The sequence below is a fragment of the Somniosus microcephalus genome, chromosome 1 (genome assembly GCF_052327205.1).
Source record: "Somniosus microcephalus isolate GS21.2 chromosome 1, FLI_Smic_1.0, whole genome shotgun sequence".
NCBI lineage: Eukaryota > Metazoa > Chordata > Chondrichthyes > Squaliformes > Somniosidae > Somniosus > Somniosus microcephalus.
In genome coordinates, this window is record NC_140987.1 from 61,264,991 (window position 1) to 61,282,659 (window position 17,669).

The 17,669-nt window shown below is 45.6% G+C and overlaps 1 protein-coding gene across 8 annotated transcripts in view; it reads left to right on the forward strand.

Annotated features, from left to right (window-relative positions):
- lhfpl2a (LHFPL tetraspan subfamily member 2a) overlaps window positions 1-17,669 on the forward strand; it is a 211,441-nt gene that overhangs the window by 41,088 nt on the left and 152,684 nt on the right. For 7 of the 8 annotated variants that reach the window (XR_015077645.1, XM_085982357.1, XM_085982339.1 and 4 more), the window contains one exon: window positions 1,412-1,495. The exons of the other annotated variant lie outside the window; for it this stretch is intronic. The gene's annotated coding sequence lies outside the window, so the exon portion shown is untranslated. The remainder of the gene's footprint in view (window positions 1-1,411; window positions 1,496-17,669) is intronic. 8 annotated transcript variants of the gene reach the window in all.

The window sequence follows — 17,669 nt, forward strand, 5'->3', positions numbered from 1 at the left end:
GACCTATTCAATTAGTCCCACTCCCCTGCTCTTTCCTCCAATTTTTACTTTTAAAGTATATAAATCCAATTCCTTTTTGAAAGTTACTATTGAATCTGCTTCCACCACCCTTCCAGGCAATGCATTCCAAATCATAGCAACTCGATGTGTAAAAGCTGAGTCTAACCAGTGATTTATAAAGGTTTACCATAACTTCCTTGCTTTTGTACTCTCTGGGCTGCATTTTGTGAATGGAGGCGAGTTGTAAGCGGGACTGCTGCTTGTCGTGTCAATGTCCCGCCTCCACCCTCGCCTGACCAACCAGAGGGATTTTCCCCTGATTGACCTTGTTAAGCCTGCCCTGTGGGCTCAGCAGGCCAATTAGGGAGGAAGTCACTGACGGAGCACGTCAACGTCAGAGTGCTATCTGTCATGATCTACAGGGCAGCAGTGATACCTGCCCTGCTGTATGCCTCAGAGACATGGACCATGTACAGCAGGCACCTCAAAGCACTGGAGAGGTACCACCAACGCTGCCTCCGCAAGATCCTGCAAATCCATTGGCAGGATAGGCGCACCAACGTCTGTGTTCTTGCTCAGGCCAACATCCCCAGCATCAAAGCTCTGACCATGCTCAATCAGCTCTGATGGACGGGTCACATTGTCCGCATGCCCGATACGAGACTCCCAAAACAAACGCTCTATTCGGAGCTCCGGCACGGCAAGAGAGCCCCAGGTGGGCAGAGGAAACGCTTCAAGGACACCCTCAAAACCTCCTTGAAAAAGTGTAACATCCCCACTGACACCTGGGAATCCCTGGCCCAAGACCGCACAAAGTGGAGGAGAAGCATCCGGGAAGGCGCCGAACACCTCGAGTCTCTTCGCCGGGAGCAAGCGGAAGCCAAGCGCAGGCAGCGCAAGGAGCGCACATCAACCCAAGCACCCCACCCACCCGCCCCTTCAACCACCGTCTGCCCCACCTGTGACAGAGACTGTAGGTCCCGCATTGGACTCATCAGTCACCTGAGAACTCATTTTTAATGTGGAAGCAAGTCATCCTCGGTTCCGAGGGACTGCCCAAGAAGAAGAGCTATCTGTCAAGACTTCTTGAAAGAAGAAATGTCAGCGTTTGACAGCTCTGTGAAGCTGTCAAACACTGACATTCTCTGTAGTTTGATGAGCCCTTGTGTTCAGGACTCATCAAACCTTTCAACTTTGTCGATTTCACATGGCTGTTGGGTCAGAGGATCCAATAGCCAGTCTGTGAAATTGACAAGGAGGATGTTGGCTCTCCTGATCCAGCGCGGCTGAAGGCTGTAGAAAGAAAACAAGGTAAGTGAACATTTGAACATTTTTAAAAACTTATCACTCACCTTGCATACTTACCACCCAACACTTGCACCTATCACTCACCTCTACATCTTACTTCCAGGTGCCTCTGACCGCCGCAGACCTCCTTCACGTTTCCTCCAACCTGGCGGGGTTCTCCGATGTCGGGAAGCCTTCACCTGTGAAGGTAAAATGGCACTAATAATTTTTTCTGCCTGAAGCAGCACATCTTCCCGCCTCCTGGCAAAAGGGCACAGAGGCGGGATGGGGGCGGGTTTGCCATCCGCCCCCACTTTCTCCGAATTTACCGTCTGTTCCGCCTCCATGCCCGCCTCCTCGGGGCTTGGAAAATCCAGCCCTATGCCTCTATTTATAAATCCAAGGATCCGGTAGCCTTATCAACTTATCCTGCCACCTTCTAACGTTTGTGTATGTGAACCCCCAGGTCTCTCTGTTCAGATGTCTCTGATTCCCTCTTAAATTCAGCGATTGACTTGGCTTCAAAACAGCTTCTGGCAATGTGTTTCATTTTCTAATGATGCTTCTAATTGCCCCCCTTTTATACTTCTAGTATTAGTACTAATGCAATGTCCCTTGCTACTGATTCACCTATCAGTGGAAATAAGCTTCCACTGTTTACCCTCTCAAACCCTTTCAAACCACATGAGATGAAAGGAGAAAAAATAATTCTGTTACTTGCAGCAATGAATGGGACCCTGCCATTATTGAAACTTTATGACTTCATGCTACATTTTGACTATCTGAAGTATGGACAAGTGCTCAGTGAGTTTTAATTCTGAACCTGTCAGATCATGAATGTAATCAAATCCCCTGTTTGAAATGAAATGAAGTCTCCTGTTATAGGACCCAGTCATACAAACCATGGCCTGGGGCTTGGATCTGTTGTCAATGAGTGTCAACCATGGTTCAGTGGTAGCACTCCCGCCTCGGAGTCAGAAGTTTGTGGGTTTGAGTCTCACTCCAGAGACTTGAGCATATAATTCAGTACAGTGCTGAGGGAGTGCTGCACTGTCTGAGGTGCCATCTTTTGGATAAGAAGTTAAAGCAAGGCCCCGTCTGCCCCCTCAAGTGGACATAAAAGATTGCATGCCACTATTTCAAAGAAGAGCAGGGGAATTCTTCCGGTGTCCTGGCCAATACTTATCCCTCGACCAACATCAGTTTGAATAAAAACCAGACTGTCTGGTCATTATTACATTGCTGTTTGTGGGAGCTTGCTGTGCAAAAATTGGCTACCGCGTTTCCTACATTACAACAGTGATTACACTTCAAAAGTACTTAATTGGCTGTAAAGAGCTTTGAGACCCCCTGAGGTTGTGAAAGGCGCTATATAAATGCAAGTCTTTTATGATTTGTCCCTAATGCATCATTCCCTCTTTGTCTTTGTCAGGGTGCGGCTGTGCTTGGTAGGAGCACACAGTTGTAGTCTACCCAACCCATCTACAGGAAAAATGGGAGCCCTGAGAGGTCAGCAGGATTGTTTGCAATTATTGATTGCAATTAAATAGATTTCATTTTTTATTGGCAGATTGTCAGTGGTAGAATCATGTATACATGTCATTGCACCCAAGTAGTGCCAAATAACATGCTCTTTTAATAAACCCCACAGACGTTTTTACAGATCACTGTGTTAATCAGGTGCCAGATATATTTTCATTGAAATTGTTTCCATGGAAAATGTGTTTGGTAAGTTCTCCTCGTTTGCTTCGAAACACACAATGTGACGATATAAATCACATTGAAATACTTTGTATCCTCACTTGTGCCTGATATGTTAAAAAATAATGCAGTTTTCTCCATCTTTAGAAAGAAAATTTGAGGACTGTGTCCCTTTTTCAAAACAACGATATGAGGGTAGATATTAGTGTTGACGATGTTATCGTATAAATGTTTATTGTGGATGTATCGAGTTCCTCTCTCTGCTCATTTGCCAGATCCATTAGCCCATTAAAATAACCAGGCTAATATCACTGTTAAGAGTGAAAAGAGGTACATGGTACATGTGCATTCATGCAATAACATCAACAGCAGTAATTTCTACCTTTTTATACTGTCTAGTTTTGGTAATGGTAAGTGACAGTAAAAGACTGAAGATTTCCCCCCACAGCCAGAGTGGTTCCATTAACAATCAATTTGAACTTATTGCTTTTGTAATTTTTAACCTTGCAAATCAACGTTGCAGTGAATGAAAATGGTTCTGACGGAGGAATTTATCTCAAATTGAATTTAATTTCACGGAGTTAAATATTGAGTGGGATTCCATAAACCACGTCTAGAAATCACCTGAGCTCTTACAGGGTGGCTTCTTTTGAATCAGGACTGTTTCCAGTTCAATTGAAGCTGACAAGAGATCATTAAATCTGGAGCTGCTCCATTTCTGCTCCTGCTGTCACTTTTAGGTGTTTTATAATAATCCCCAGATCATACTGAAACTCCTTGACACCACCACACTTACACCATCACCACAATACACTATCCTCTTGAGTGTGCAACAAGGTTCTAAAGCAAAAACCACTCACGCTCTAATCTTCGTTCTGCACACTGAGACGTCAAGCTTATTGATCTGTATTTTTATTTTTCAAACAGTGTTTTGAAAGTAGTATTTGCCTAAAGAAATACAGAACTATTTCTGAATGCAAAGCTGCCCATTCTATCTCCATATCTGTACACCCAGAGTCTGTTTCTGTGAATGGGGGAAGGCTGGATGATGTGGCAGAGTGGAAGAATTTGGAGGGCTCAGGTTCACAAGGCATTAAAAGCAGCACCTCAAGTGGATAAAGCCATAAAAAGAAGCTTAAGGAATACTAGGTTTTATAGCGAGGTATAGAATATAAAAGTTGGGATGTAATGGCGAATCTATATAAAATCTTAGTAGGACCACAATTGGAGTACCCACCCTGCTGTATGCCTCAGAGACGTGGACCATGTACAGCAGGCACCTCAAAGCACTGGAGAGGTACCACCAACGCTGCCTCCGCAAGATCCTGCAAATCCATTGGCAGGATAGGCGCACCAACGTCTGTGTTCTTGCTCCGGCCAACATCCCCAGCATCAAAACTTTGACCACGCTCAATCAGCTCCGATGGACGGGTCACATTGTCCGCATCCCCGATACGAGACTCCCAAAACAAGCGCTCTACTCGGAGCTCCGGCACAGCAAGAGAGTCCCAGGTGGGCAGAGGAAACACTTCAAGGACACCCTCAACGCCTCCTTGAAAAAGTGTAACATCCCCACCGACACCTGGCAATCCGTGGCCCAAGACCGCACAGGGGAAGGCAGCAGCAGCCAACTTCCTGGCACTGGGGGTGCTCCTGCTGCCCAGGAGGGGGGGAAAAAGAGTGGGAGAGCAATAGTGGTAGGGGATTCTATAGTAAGGGGAACAGATAGGCGTTTCTGTGGCCGCAAACGTGACTCCAGGATGGTTTGTTGCCTCCCTGGTGCCAGGGTCAAGGATGTCACTGAGCGGCTGCAGGGCATTCTGGAGGGGGAGGGTGAACAGCCAGTGGTCATGGTCCACATTGGTACCAACGACATAGGTAAAAAGAGGGATGAGGTCCTGCATCAAGAATTTAGGGAGCTAGGTAACAGATTAAAGGGCAGGACCTCAAAGGGTGTAATCTCTGGATTACTCCCAGTGCCACGTGCTAGTAAGTATAGGAATGGGAGGATAGAGCAGATGAATGCGTGGCTAAAGAGTTGGTGTAGGGGGGAGGGTTTTACTTTCCTGGATCACTGGGCCTGCTTCTGGGAAAGGTGGGACTTGTACAAGTCGGACGGGTTGCACCTGAACCAGAGCGGGACAAATATCCTTGCGGGGAGGTTTGCTAGCACTGTCGGGGGGGGTTTAAACTAACTTGGCAGGGGGATGGGATACAGAGGGAAGCTGAAATAGGGGGGGATGTGCTGCCAATTATGGAGGAAAAAACAAGTCAGCTTGGTAGACAGGGCAAATATATAAGGGCAAGGCTGGATGGCATCTATTTTAATGCAAGGAGTCTTGCAAATAAGGTGGATGAACTGAAGGTGTTGATAAACACATGGGAGTATGATATTGTTGCTATCACGGAGACATGGTTGAGGGAGGGGCAAGACTGGCAGCTCAATATTCCGGGGTACAGAATCTTCAGGCGAGACAGAGGGGGAGGTATAAGAGGAGGGGGTGTCGCAATATTAATTAAGGAGTCAATTACTGCAGTAAGGAGGGATGATATATTAGCAGGGTCCTCTAATGAGGCCATATGGGTGGAGCTTAAAAACAAAAAGGGGGCAAGCACTTTGCTGGGAGTGTACTATAGGCCTCCAAACAGTCAGGGGGAAATAGAGGAACAGATATGTAGGCAAATCTCAGAGAAATGTGCAAATAATAGGGTAATAATAATGGGGGATTTCAACTTCCCCAATATTAACTGGGATAGTCAAAGTGTGAAAGGCTCAGAGGGTGTAGAATTCTTAAAGTGCATCCAGGAGAGCTTTTTGAGCCAGCATGTAGAAAGTCCTACAAGAGAGGGGGCGGTACTGGACCTAATTCTAGGGAATGTGGCCGGCCAAGTGGAAAAAGTGCTAGTAGGTGAGCACTTTGGTGATAGTGACCATAATATGGTAAGATTTAAGGTGGTCATGGAAAAGGACAGGGATGGGCCGGAAATAAAGGTTCTAAATTGGGGGAAGGCCGATTTTAATAGGATAAGGCAGGATCTGGCCAAAATGGACTGGGATCAGCTACTTGTAGGAAAATCCGCATCGGAGCAATGGGAGGCTTTCAGAAGGGAGATTGAGATCATACAAGGGCAACATGTTCCCATAAATGTCAAGAGTGGTTCCAAAAACCACAGGGAACCGTGGATGTCAGGGGATATACGGGAATGGATTAGGAAAAAAAGGAGGGCTTTTGGTAGATACAAAAGGCTAAAGACGGAGGAAGCCCTAGAGGAGTACAAAAAGTGCAGGGGGATACTTAAAAAAGAAATTAGGAGATCAAGGAGGGGCCATGAAATAACACTGGCGAGCAAAATAAAGGAAAATCCGAAGATGTTTTATAAGTATATTAAGGGTAAAAGGATAACTAGGGAAAAAATAGGGCCCATTAGGGACAAAAGTGGCAATCTGTGTGTGGAGCCGGAAGATGTAGGAGGGGTTCTAAATGAATTTTTTGCATCTGTTTTCACTATGGAGAAGGACGATGTAGACATAGAAATAGGGCGGGGGGACTGTGATATGCTCGAACATATTAACATCGAGAGGGAGGAGGTATTGGCGGTTTTAGCTGGCCTAAAAATGGATAAATCCCCAGGCCCGGATGAAATGTACCCCAGGCTGCTGTGTGAGGCAAAGGAGGAGATTGCGGGGGCTCTAACGCATATATTCAGGACCTCTCTGGCCACAGGGGATGTGCCAGAGGACTGGAGAACCGCTAATGTCGTACCATTATTCAAGAAGGGTAGTAGGGAAAAACCGGGGAACTACAGGCCAGTGAGCCTAACATCAGTGGTAGGAAAATTACTGGAAAAAATCCTGAGGGACAAAATTTGTCTCCACTTGGAGAGGCAAGGATTAATCAGGGATAGTCAACATGGCTTTGTCAAGGGAAGATCATGTCTGACTAATTTGATTGAATTTTTTGAGGGGGTGACTAGGTGTGTGGATGAGGGTAACGCAGTGGATGTGGTATACATGGATTTCAGTAAGGCCTTCGATAAAGTCCCGCACAGGAGACTGGTCAAGAAGGTAAGAGCCCATGGAATCCAGGGTGCCTTGGCACATTGGATACAAAACTGGCTTAGTGGCAGAAGGCAGAGGGTGATGGTCGAAGGTTGTTTTTGTGACTGGAAACCTGTGGCCAGTGGGGTACCACAGGGATCGGTGCTGGGTCCCTTGCTGTTTGTGGTCTACATTAATGACTTGGATATGAATGTAAAGGGTATGATCAGTAAATTCGCGGATGATACTAAAATTGGTAGGGTGGTAAATAGCGAGGAGGGTAGCCTCAGTCTGCAGAACGATATAGATGGGTTGGTCAGATGGGCGGAACAGTGGCAAATGGAATTTAACCCGGAAAAGTGCGAGGTGATGCCCTTTGGGGGGTCTAACAAGGCAAGGGAATACACAATGAAGGGAAAGACCCTAGGCAAGACGGAGGGTCAGAGGGATCTGGGTGTGCAGGTACACAGATCCCTGAAGGCGGCGGAACAGGTGGATAAGGTGGTAAAAAAGGCATATGGGATACTTGCCTTCATTAGCCGAGGCATAGAATATAAGAGCAAGGAGGTTATGATGGAGCTGTATAAAACACTGGTTAGGCCACAGCTGGAATACTGTGTGCAGTTCTGGTCGCCACACTACAGGAAAGATGTGATCGCGTTAGAGAGGGTGCAGAGGAGGTTCACCAGGATGTTACCAGGGCTGGAGCGCTTCAGCTATGAAGAGAGACTGGGCAGATTGGGTTTGTTTTCCTTGGAGCAGAGGAGGCTGAGGGGGGACATGATTGAGGTGTACAAAATTGTGAGGGGCATAGATAGGATGGATGCTGAGGAGCTTTTCCCCTTAGTAGAGGGGTCAATAACTAGGGGGCATAGATTCAAGGTAAAGGGCGGGAGGTTTAGAGGGGATTTGAGAAAGAACTTTTTCACCCAGAGGGTGGTTGGAGTCTGGAACTCACTGCCTGAAAGGGTTGTGGAGGCAGAAACCCTCACAACATTTAAGAAGCATTTGGATGAGCATTTGAAATGCCATAGCATACAAGGCTACGGGCCAAATGCTGGAATATGGGATTAGATTAGACAGGGCTTGATGGCCGGCATGGACACGATGGGCCGAAGGGCCTCTATCCGTGCTGTATTACTCTATGACTCTATGACTATGACTCTAAAGTGGAGGAGAAGCATCCGGGAAGGTGCCGAACACCTCGAGTCTCTTCGCCGGGAGCAAGCGGAAGCCAAGCGCAGGCAGCGCAAGGAGCGCACGTCAACCCAAGCACCCCACCCGTCCCTTCAACCACCGTCTGCCCCACCTGTGACAGAGACTGTAGGTCCCGCATTGGACTCATCAGTCACCTGCAAACTCATTTTTAATGTGGAAGCAAGTCATCCTCGGTTCCGAGGGACTGCCTAAGAGAGAGAAGACTGTTAGTAGTTTTGGGCTTCACACTATAGGAAGGACGTTGAGGCAATAGAGAGGGTACAGCACAGATTCACCAGAACACTTCCGAGTATGAGGAAATACAAATACAAAGAAAGACTTGAAAAATTAGGACTGTTTTCATTAGAGCAATGAAGATTACAGGCTGATTTGATAAGAGGTGTTAAAAATTATGAAGGGATGGCTCAGAGTGGATAGAAACAAACTGTTAACAATAATTGAGGGTCTAGAACAAGGGGGCATAGATATAAAATTAAATATAAGAGATTTAGGAGAGAGGTGAGGGGAAATGTCTCCACACAAGAGAGTTATGAGGCTGTGGTATGAACTACTGGAGTTAGTGATTGAAGCAGAGACCATGCCATTATTTAAGAATAGGTTAGATCCACGGTTGAAGGAAAGGGGTGAGGGGACTAAATTGTTAAGCGAAGCAAAAGAGGAAATAGCAGAGGCCCTGACCATCATTTTTCAACCCTCTCTGGCTTCAGGTGTGGTGCTAATGTGGTACCCTTGTTTAAAAAGGGAGAAAAGGATAGACCGAGTAATTACAGGCCAGTCAGACTAACCTCGGTGGTGGGAAAATTATTGGAAAGAATTCTGAAGGACAGGATAAATCTTCATTTAGAAAGACACGGATTAATCAAGGATAGTCAGCACAGATTTGTTAAGGGAAGGTCGTGTCTGACAAACTTGATTGAATTTTTTGAGGAGGTAACAAGGAGGGTAGATGAGGGTAGTGCATTTGATGTACTGTATATGGACTTTAGCAAGGCTTTTGATAAGGTTCCACATGGCAGACTAGTCACGAAGTTAAAAGCCCATGGGATCCAATGCAAAGTGTCAAGTTGGATTCAAAACTGGCTCGGAGACAGGCAGCAGAGGGTAATGGTTGATGGGTGTTTTTGTGACTAGAAGGCTGTTTCCATTGGGGTTCCACAGGGCTCAGTACTAGGTCCCTTGCTTTTTGTGGTATATATCAATGATCTAGACTTGAATATAGGGGGTATGGTTAAGAAGTTTGCAGACGATACTAAAATCGGCTGTGTGGTTGATACTGAAGAAGGAAGCTGTAGACTGCAGGAAGATATCAATAAATTGATCAGGTGGGCAGAACAGTGGCATTCAATCTGGAGAAGTGTGAGGTAATGCATTTGGGGAGGGCTAACAAGGAAAGGGAATACACATTAAATGGTAGTGTAGAGGAACAAAGGGATCTTCGAGTGCATGTCCACAGATCCCTGAAGGTAGCAGGCCAGGTAGATATGGTGGTTAAGAAGGCATACGGAATGCTTGCCTTTATTAGCTGTGGCATAGAATACAAGAGCAGGGGGGCGGGGGGGTTATGCTTCAACTGTATAAAACACTAGTTAGGCCTCAGCTAGAGTACTGCGAGCAGTTCTGGTTACCACATTACAGGAAAGATGTGATTGCACTAGAGAGGGTACAGAGGAGATTTACGAGGATGTTGCCGGGAGTAGAGAATCTTAACTATGAGGAAAGACTGGATAGGCTGGGTCTGTTTTCCTTGGAACAGAGGAGGCTGAGGGGAGACTTTATTGAGGTGTATATAATTATGAGGGGCATAGATAAAGTGGATAGAAAGGACCTATTTCCCTTAGCAGAGGGGTCAAAAACCAGGGGGCACAGATTTAAAGTAATTGGTGGAAGGTTTAGAGGGGATTTGAGGGGAAATTTCTTCACCCAGAGAGTTGTGGGGGTCTCGAACTCACTGCCTGAAAGGGTGGTAGCGGCAGAAACCCTAACCACATTTAAAAAGTACTTGGATGTGCACTTGGGATGCTCTAACCTGCAGGGCTACGGACCAAGAGCTGGGAAGTGGGATTAGGCTGGATAGCTCTTCGTTGGCCGGCACGGACATAATGGGCCGAAATGGCCTCCATCCGTGCTGTAACTTTCTATGATTCTAAGTGTAACATTTCCAAATTTGCTGATGATACAAAGCTAGTGTCAGTTATGAAGAGGATGTGAAGAGGCTTCAAGGGGATCTCGACAGGCTCAGTGAGTGGGCGAGAACATGGCAGATGGAATATAACGTGGATAAATGTGAAGTTATCCACTTTGTTAGAAAAAACTGAAAGGCAGAGTATTTCCTAAATGGTGAAAGATTGGGGAATGCAGATGCTCAAAGGGACCTGGGTGTCCTTGTACATGAGTCACTGAAAGTGAATGTGCAGGTGCAGCAAGCCATTAGGAAGGCAAATGGTATGCTGGCCTTCATTACGAGAGGATTCCTGTAAAGAAGTCTTACTCCAATTATGTAGTGCCTTGGTGAAACCACACCTGGAGTACTTTGTACAATTTTGGTCTCCTTACCTAAGGAAGGATATACTTGCCATAGAGGGAGTGCAACAAAGGTTCACGAGATTGATTCCTGGGATGGTGGGAGTGTCGTATGAGAAGAGATTGAGTAAACTAGGCCTGTATTCTCTTGAATTCAGAAGAATGAGAGGGGCTCTCATTGAAGCTTACAAAATTATTTCAGGGCTTGATAGGGTGGATGCTGGGAGAATGTTTCTCTTGGCTGGGGAGTCTAGAACCAAGGGCCACAGCCTCAGGATAAAGGGTAGGCCATTCAGGACTGAGATGAGAAGAAATTTCTTCACACAGAGGGTGGTGAATCTTTGGAATTCTCTACCCCAGAGGGCTGTAGAGGCTCAGTCATTGGGTATATTCAAAATAGAAGTCGATAGATTTCTGACTAGTAAGGGCATCAAGGGGTATGGCGATAGGGCCGGTGAATGGAGTTGAGGCAGAAGATCAGCCATGATCTCATTGAATGGTGGAGCAGGCTCAAAGGGCCGAATGGCCTACTCCTGCTCCTATTTCTTAGTTTCTTATGGAATAAAGGGATATGGGAACAGGACGGGCACATGGGATTAGGACTACTGCTCGTGTGGAGGATAAACACCAACACAGACTGGTTGGGCCAAACGACCTGTTTCTGCATTGTAATTTTTATGTAATTGTATGTGTAAGTGCTGACAACTGTGTGGGGATCTGTGTGTGTGTGTGGTGTCAAGGGGAAAGTGCTGTTTGATATTTTTGTGGCTTTTCTCTTGGTTTTGTAATTGTCTAGGATGTGTAAAGACAAATGATTATTTACAAAAACCACAGAGACATTTCTAGTCACAGACTTGGAGACTCCAATCCTTCTGTAGGGCTCTGCACCAAAAGCCTGTCACCCACCACACAACATATCCAGGATCTGTTGATGAATTAGATCATTTATCTCATGTTGGCGATCTTTTTCTTTCAGCTATAAAGATGTACATGGAGAAATTCCTTTTTACAAAGCAAATTTAAGGTGAATATACAGCATATCAGATTGATCTAGTCAGTTGGTGGTAGTCGTGCCTGAGTCAGAAGCTGGTGGGTTCCAGACCCACTACCGGGGACCTGAGCACATAATCTAGGCTGACACTTCAGTGCAATACTGCGGCACTACTGCATTGTTGGAGGTGACACCTTTTCGATAAGAAGTTAAACCAAGCTGTTGGCTCAATCTGCCTGTTCAGGTGGGCGTCAAACATCCCATGGAACCATTCAGAGACGAGCAGAGAGTTCTTCTGGTGTTCTCGGTCAATATCGCCAAAAATAACAGTTTAACTATACATGCGAATTGTCTGCATTTGATGTGGGCACAGCAAAGTCCCACAAAAAGCAATGAACTAAATGACCGGATCATCTGTTTTAGATGTTGGCTGAGGGATAACTATTTGCCAGGACACCGGGAGAACTCCCCTGCTCTTCAGAAAGTGGCATCTTTTATGCCCATCTGAGAGGGCAGACAGGTTTAATGTTTCATCCCAAAGCTGGCACTTCTGACAGTGTAATATTCCCTCAGTACTGCAGTGAACTACCAGCCTAGATTATGTGTTCACGTGTCTGGAATGGTGCTGGAACTACGACCTGATTCGGACGCGAGAGTGCTACCACTGAGCCAAGGCTGATGTATAAAAGCCAAGAGGCAATGATGTGCTTATATAAAACCTTAATAAGACCACAGTTCGAGCACTGTGTGCAGTGTCAGGCTCCACACTATAGGAAAGATATTGAGGCTTTGAAGAGGGTACAATACAGGTTCACTAGGATGCTGCCCGGTATGAGGAATTACCAATATGAAGACAGACTTGAAAATTGGGTCTTTTTTGTTAGAACAATGCAGATTATGGGACAATATGATAGAAATGTTTAAAATTATGGAAGGGTGGGGCAGGGTAGCTAGAAGCCGACTGTTTCCAATAGCTGTGGGGTCAAGAAAGAGGAATGTAAGAAAATTAGAACAGAGGGCAGGAGAAATGTTTTTACACAGTTGTGAGGATGTGGATTCAATTCCAGGGTTAGTGGCTGAGGCAGGACCTCTATCAACATTCATGATTAAATGGGATAGGTTGAAGAAGGTAAAGGGGTTGACGAGATATGGGATCAGGGTGAGTAAACATGATTATATAAGTATACGCTCACGTGGAAGGCAAATGCCAACATGGACTGGTTGGGCTGAATGGCCTGTTTCCATGTTGTTTCTATATATTTCTATGTATTAAAATAAGTAACTGCAGTGGTTTCCATCTATTATCAATTCAAGCAGGTAAACAGGCACTTGAACATGTAAAACTTTAGACAAATGCTCTAAAACAGTGATTTGGCCAAGGGAAGAACAACATTGGATTAAAACAGGACAGCTTTTGTATTCCAGCAAGAGAAGGGTTGCCTCCTGGTAACTATATTTCTGGAAGTCTCACTCACATAATAGGAGCAGCTGCTGAAAAGAAAGACAACTCCCCCAGTGAACCTCCGACTGCAGCATTAGGGGGAGTCTGTGTATAGTTTGTGTACATGTTTGAGCACCTCAATGGGTCCTTTCAAGGACTAATTGTACTATGTTTAGAAACCACAAAGGAATGCCGAGATGTTCAGTTTGTCCACTCCAGCTTTGATAAATACCATTGGATTCTCTACTCTCTACTAAAATAAAGCTTTTCCTCATCACAAAGCAGAATTAAGAAAACGGAGTAGGAAATAAAGACAGCTGCTCTGGTGTTTATGCGCCTCTCCTTGTTGTAGCTGCTTTCTCATGAACATCAAGGGCCGACAAAACTTCTGAGGCACTTTTACTTATCAATGAAAAGAACATCGGTGAAGGATCAAAAGTGTGGTCTCCTGTTTACTTTAAGTTTGTTTCCCTTAACATAAGCAAAATTAACAAAGGTTTTCCTTTTTGTTTTGGACATGTAAAAAAAGAACAAGAAATTCTTTGGTTGTAATTTCCTCTGTTGCAGGCCACTCACCTTCACATAGCTTCCCCGGCTAAAAAGGGGGGAAGGGCAAGTCTGGATCATGGATTTCCCCAGAGCAGTGATCGGCTGATAGGAGGTGAGGTTTACAGCTGGGCTGGAGGGGGAGACACCCACAGGTTGTTTTGAGGTGGAATTCCTCATTATCAAGTGACTTGCCATTATAAGAACAAAAGAAATAAGAGCAAGAGTAGGCCATACAGCCCCTCGAGCCTGCTCCGCCATTCAATAAGATCATGGTTGATCATCGACCTCAACTCCAATTTCCCGCCCGATCTCCATATCCCTTGATTCCCCTAGAGTCCAAAAATCTATCTCGGCCTTGAATATACTCAAAGACTTAGCATTCACAGCCCTCTGGGGCAGAGAATTCCAAAGATTCACAACCCTCAGTGAAGAAATGCCTCCTCATCTCAGTCTTAAATGCCCTACCCCTTATCCTGAGACAGTGCCCCCCAGTTCTAGACACTCCAGCCAGGGGAAACCACCTCTCAGCATCTACCCTGTCAATCCCCTTCAGAATCTTGTATGTTTCAATGAGATCACCTCTCATTCTTCTAAACTCTTGAGTATAGGCCCATTCTACACAATCTCTCATCATAGGACAGCCCTCTCATCGAAAAGTCCTAGCTGAGAACTGGCAAAAGTTAGTTAACAGAGACAGTCTGGTTCAAGTTATATGCAGTGCTGGCAATCAGACTGACCACCTCCAGGTTTGGAAACCTACAGATTGCTGGGATGTATTTTGTGTGTAAGTTTTTGCGGATAGGTGCTTGTATTGTGATGTTCCTCCATTGCTGCTTTGTGATGAGTTGCGATTGGGAAAGTTTGAAGAATGTTCTATAACAGTGACTGTTCCGAGCGATCATATTTGGATATAAGTTAATGAAATTAGACTGAAACACAGGGACCTCAGATTGCCGTGTAGCTGAATTCCTTCATAATATTCTGTTTCGGGCACCCTGGCCTTGGTTTGCATGGCAATCTCATTCCATTACTCTAAACAGTGAATGAAATTAATAGTTTCTTTCCTGTCGAGAGTTTTGGACAAATGATGAGGAAGGAAGAAATGCAGTAATGCAACCAAAAAGACAATCGACCCCAACATTGAAACGGTCGGCTAGCTAAACTTGCGATTGATTTGAAAACCTAGAACAAGTGGCACTTTATTTGAGGCAGTAACTCCCAGCTCTTTGCAATTAGCAGCAGCTGTGGCTTATTTTATATTGTGTGAGCACGGTAAGGAGTGTGGTGTTTCAGAGCACCAGCCTGCTGGTCCAGGACAGTGGTGGATGCAGGTTTTATTTTATATTGTGTGAGCACGGTAAGGAGTGTGGTGTTTCAGAGCACCAGCCTGCTGGACCAGGACAGTGGAGGATGCAGGTTTTATTTTATATTGTGTGAGCACGGTAAGGAGTGTGGTGTTTCAGAGCACCAGCCTGCTGGTCCAGGACAGTGGAGGATGCAGGTTTTATTTTATATTGTGTGAGCACGGTAAGGAGTGTGGTGTCCAGAGCACCAGCCTGCTGGTCCAGGACAGTGGTGGATGCAGGTTTTATTTTATATTGTGTGAGCACGGTAAGGAGTGTGGTGTTTCAGAGCACCAGCCTGCTGGACCAGGACAGTGGAGGATGCAGGTTTTATTTTATATTGTGTGAGCACGGTAAGGAGTGTGGTGTTTCAGAGCACCAGCCTGCTGGTCCAGGACAGTGGTGGATGCAGGTTTTATTTTATATTGTGTGAGCACGGTAAGGAGTGTGGTGTTTCAGAGCACCAGCCTGCTGGACCAGGACAGTGGAGGATGCAGGTTTTATTTTATATTGTGTGAGCACGGTAAAGAGTGTGGTGTTTCAGAGCACCAGCCTGCTGGACCAGGACAGTGGAGGATGCAGGTTTTATTTTATATTGTGTGAGCATGGTAAAGAGTGTGGTGTTTCAGAGCACCAGCCTGCTGGACCAGGACAGTGGAGGATGCAGGTTTTATTTTATATTGTGTGAGCATGGTAAGGAGTGTGGTGTTTCAGAGCAACAGCCTGCTGGACCAGGACAGTGGTGGATGCAGGTTTTATTTTATATTGTGTGAGCACGGTAAGGAGCGTGGTGTTTCAGAGCACCAGCCTGCTGGACCAGGACAGTGGAGGATGCAGGTTTTATTTTATATTGTGTGAGCACGGTAAGGAGTGTGGTGTTTCAGAGCACCAGCCTGCTGGACCAGGACAGTGGAGGATGCAGGTTTTATTTTATATTGTGTGAGCACGGTAAAGAGTGTGGTGTTTCAGAGCACCAGCCTGCTGGACCAGGACAGTGGAGGATGCAGGTTTTATTTTATATTGTGTGAGCATGGTAAAGAGTGTGGTGTTTCAGAGCACCAGCCTGCTGGACCAGGACAGTGGAGGATGCAGGTTTTATTTTATATTGTGTGAGCATGGTAAGGAGTGTGGTGTTTCAGAGCAACAGCCTGCTGGACCAGGACAGTGGTGGATGCAGGTTTTATTTTATATTGTGTGAGCACGGTAAGGAGTGTGGTGTTTCAGAGCACCAGCCTGCTGGTCCAGGACAGTGGAGGATGCAGGTTTTATTTTATATTGTGTGAGCACGGTAAGGAGTGTGGTGTCCAGAGCACCAGCCTGCTGGACCAGGACAGTGGTGGATGCAGGTTTTATTTTCCCTCACTCTGCTAAATTCCCAATTTCAGCTGTGCGGCTGTGAGGAGCAGGAGTCCAAGGAGGGAGGGTCAGCACTGGACCAGACTGGTGTCTTGCCAACCATCAATTCAGAGAGGCACATTACCCGAGGCACACAGGCGGTTGGTTGGTGGTCTGCCTCCAGAAAAGCAAAGGGAGTGCGAGCTGGGGCAAAAATGGAGTGATTTGTACCTTTTACCAAAAATAAAATAGTAGGAAGAGCAAATAACTCAGGCTCATTTATCATCCATGCCTGAGGTAATAGGGGCAATTTTAAACTAACCCACCCATCGAGCCACTGACTGGATCGGGTGCAACACTGGTTTCGCACCCTGCCCCAATTTTACTCTCCATTGAAGTCAATTTTGGGCGGGTGTAAAACCGGCGTTCCACTCGATCCCGTGTGTTTCCCACCCAGCAAGTTAGGTTAATATTTCTCCCAATGTGTCACACTGGAGTATAATACCTGAGGTTTACAAATAGAGTCTGGCAAAACATGATTCCAGTTACTATGGAGTGACTTGCTGCCCAGATCTGGACAAGAGGAACCATTTTATTAATGGATAGAAGCAATAGACCATAGCTGTGACGTACAGACCCCAAACACTCTGGACCACACACTTTAGCTTTGCAAAATGTAACCTAAAATTAAAGGAAGTTGGTTCAATAGCGTAGGAAAAAAACACTTTCTTTTATGTTAGTTGAGGAAATTCCACATTGATTTGGACAAAAATTACTTTGGATATCGCTTGAGGGTAGTAATGGAAAATTACACAGACGTTTATGTAGCTGAAATGATGAAATGTGCACAGACCTGAGAAGAGAAAGGATTCCGTAAAGAATGAAAGAACCAAAACCTGCACAAGTTGAGTTCAGCGAGAGATGTGGAGATTGATTATTGATTGGTGCTTTTGATGGCGGCTGTTGGATATGACGAGGGGAGTAAGGAGAAGCAGTTTCCTAATTGTGAAAAAAGCAGGAGCCAGGGAACTGGAAAGTTCTGTGCAATCCGAGGAGTGTGAGGGAGCGGTGGGACCTGGGCCAGGTTGGACTGAAACTGGGAAAAAATGAATCTTGCCTGGGGAGTAAGTTCAGAGCAAAAATAAATGAGGGGCAGCAGTATGTTCTAATGAGAATGTGTGTGTTACCTTTTACCTTTTTAAATTAGCTCATTTGAAAAGTGGAAATTACATTGCAATTTGTAAG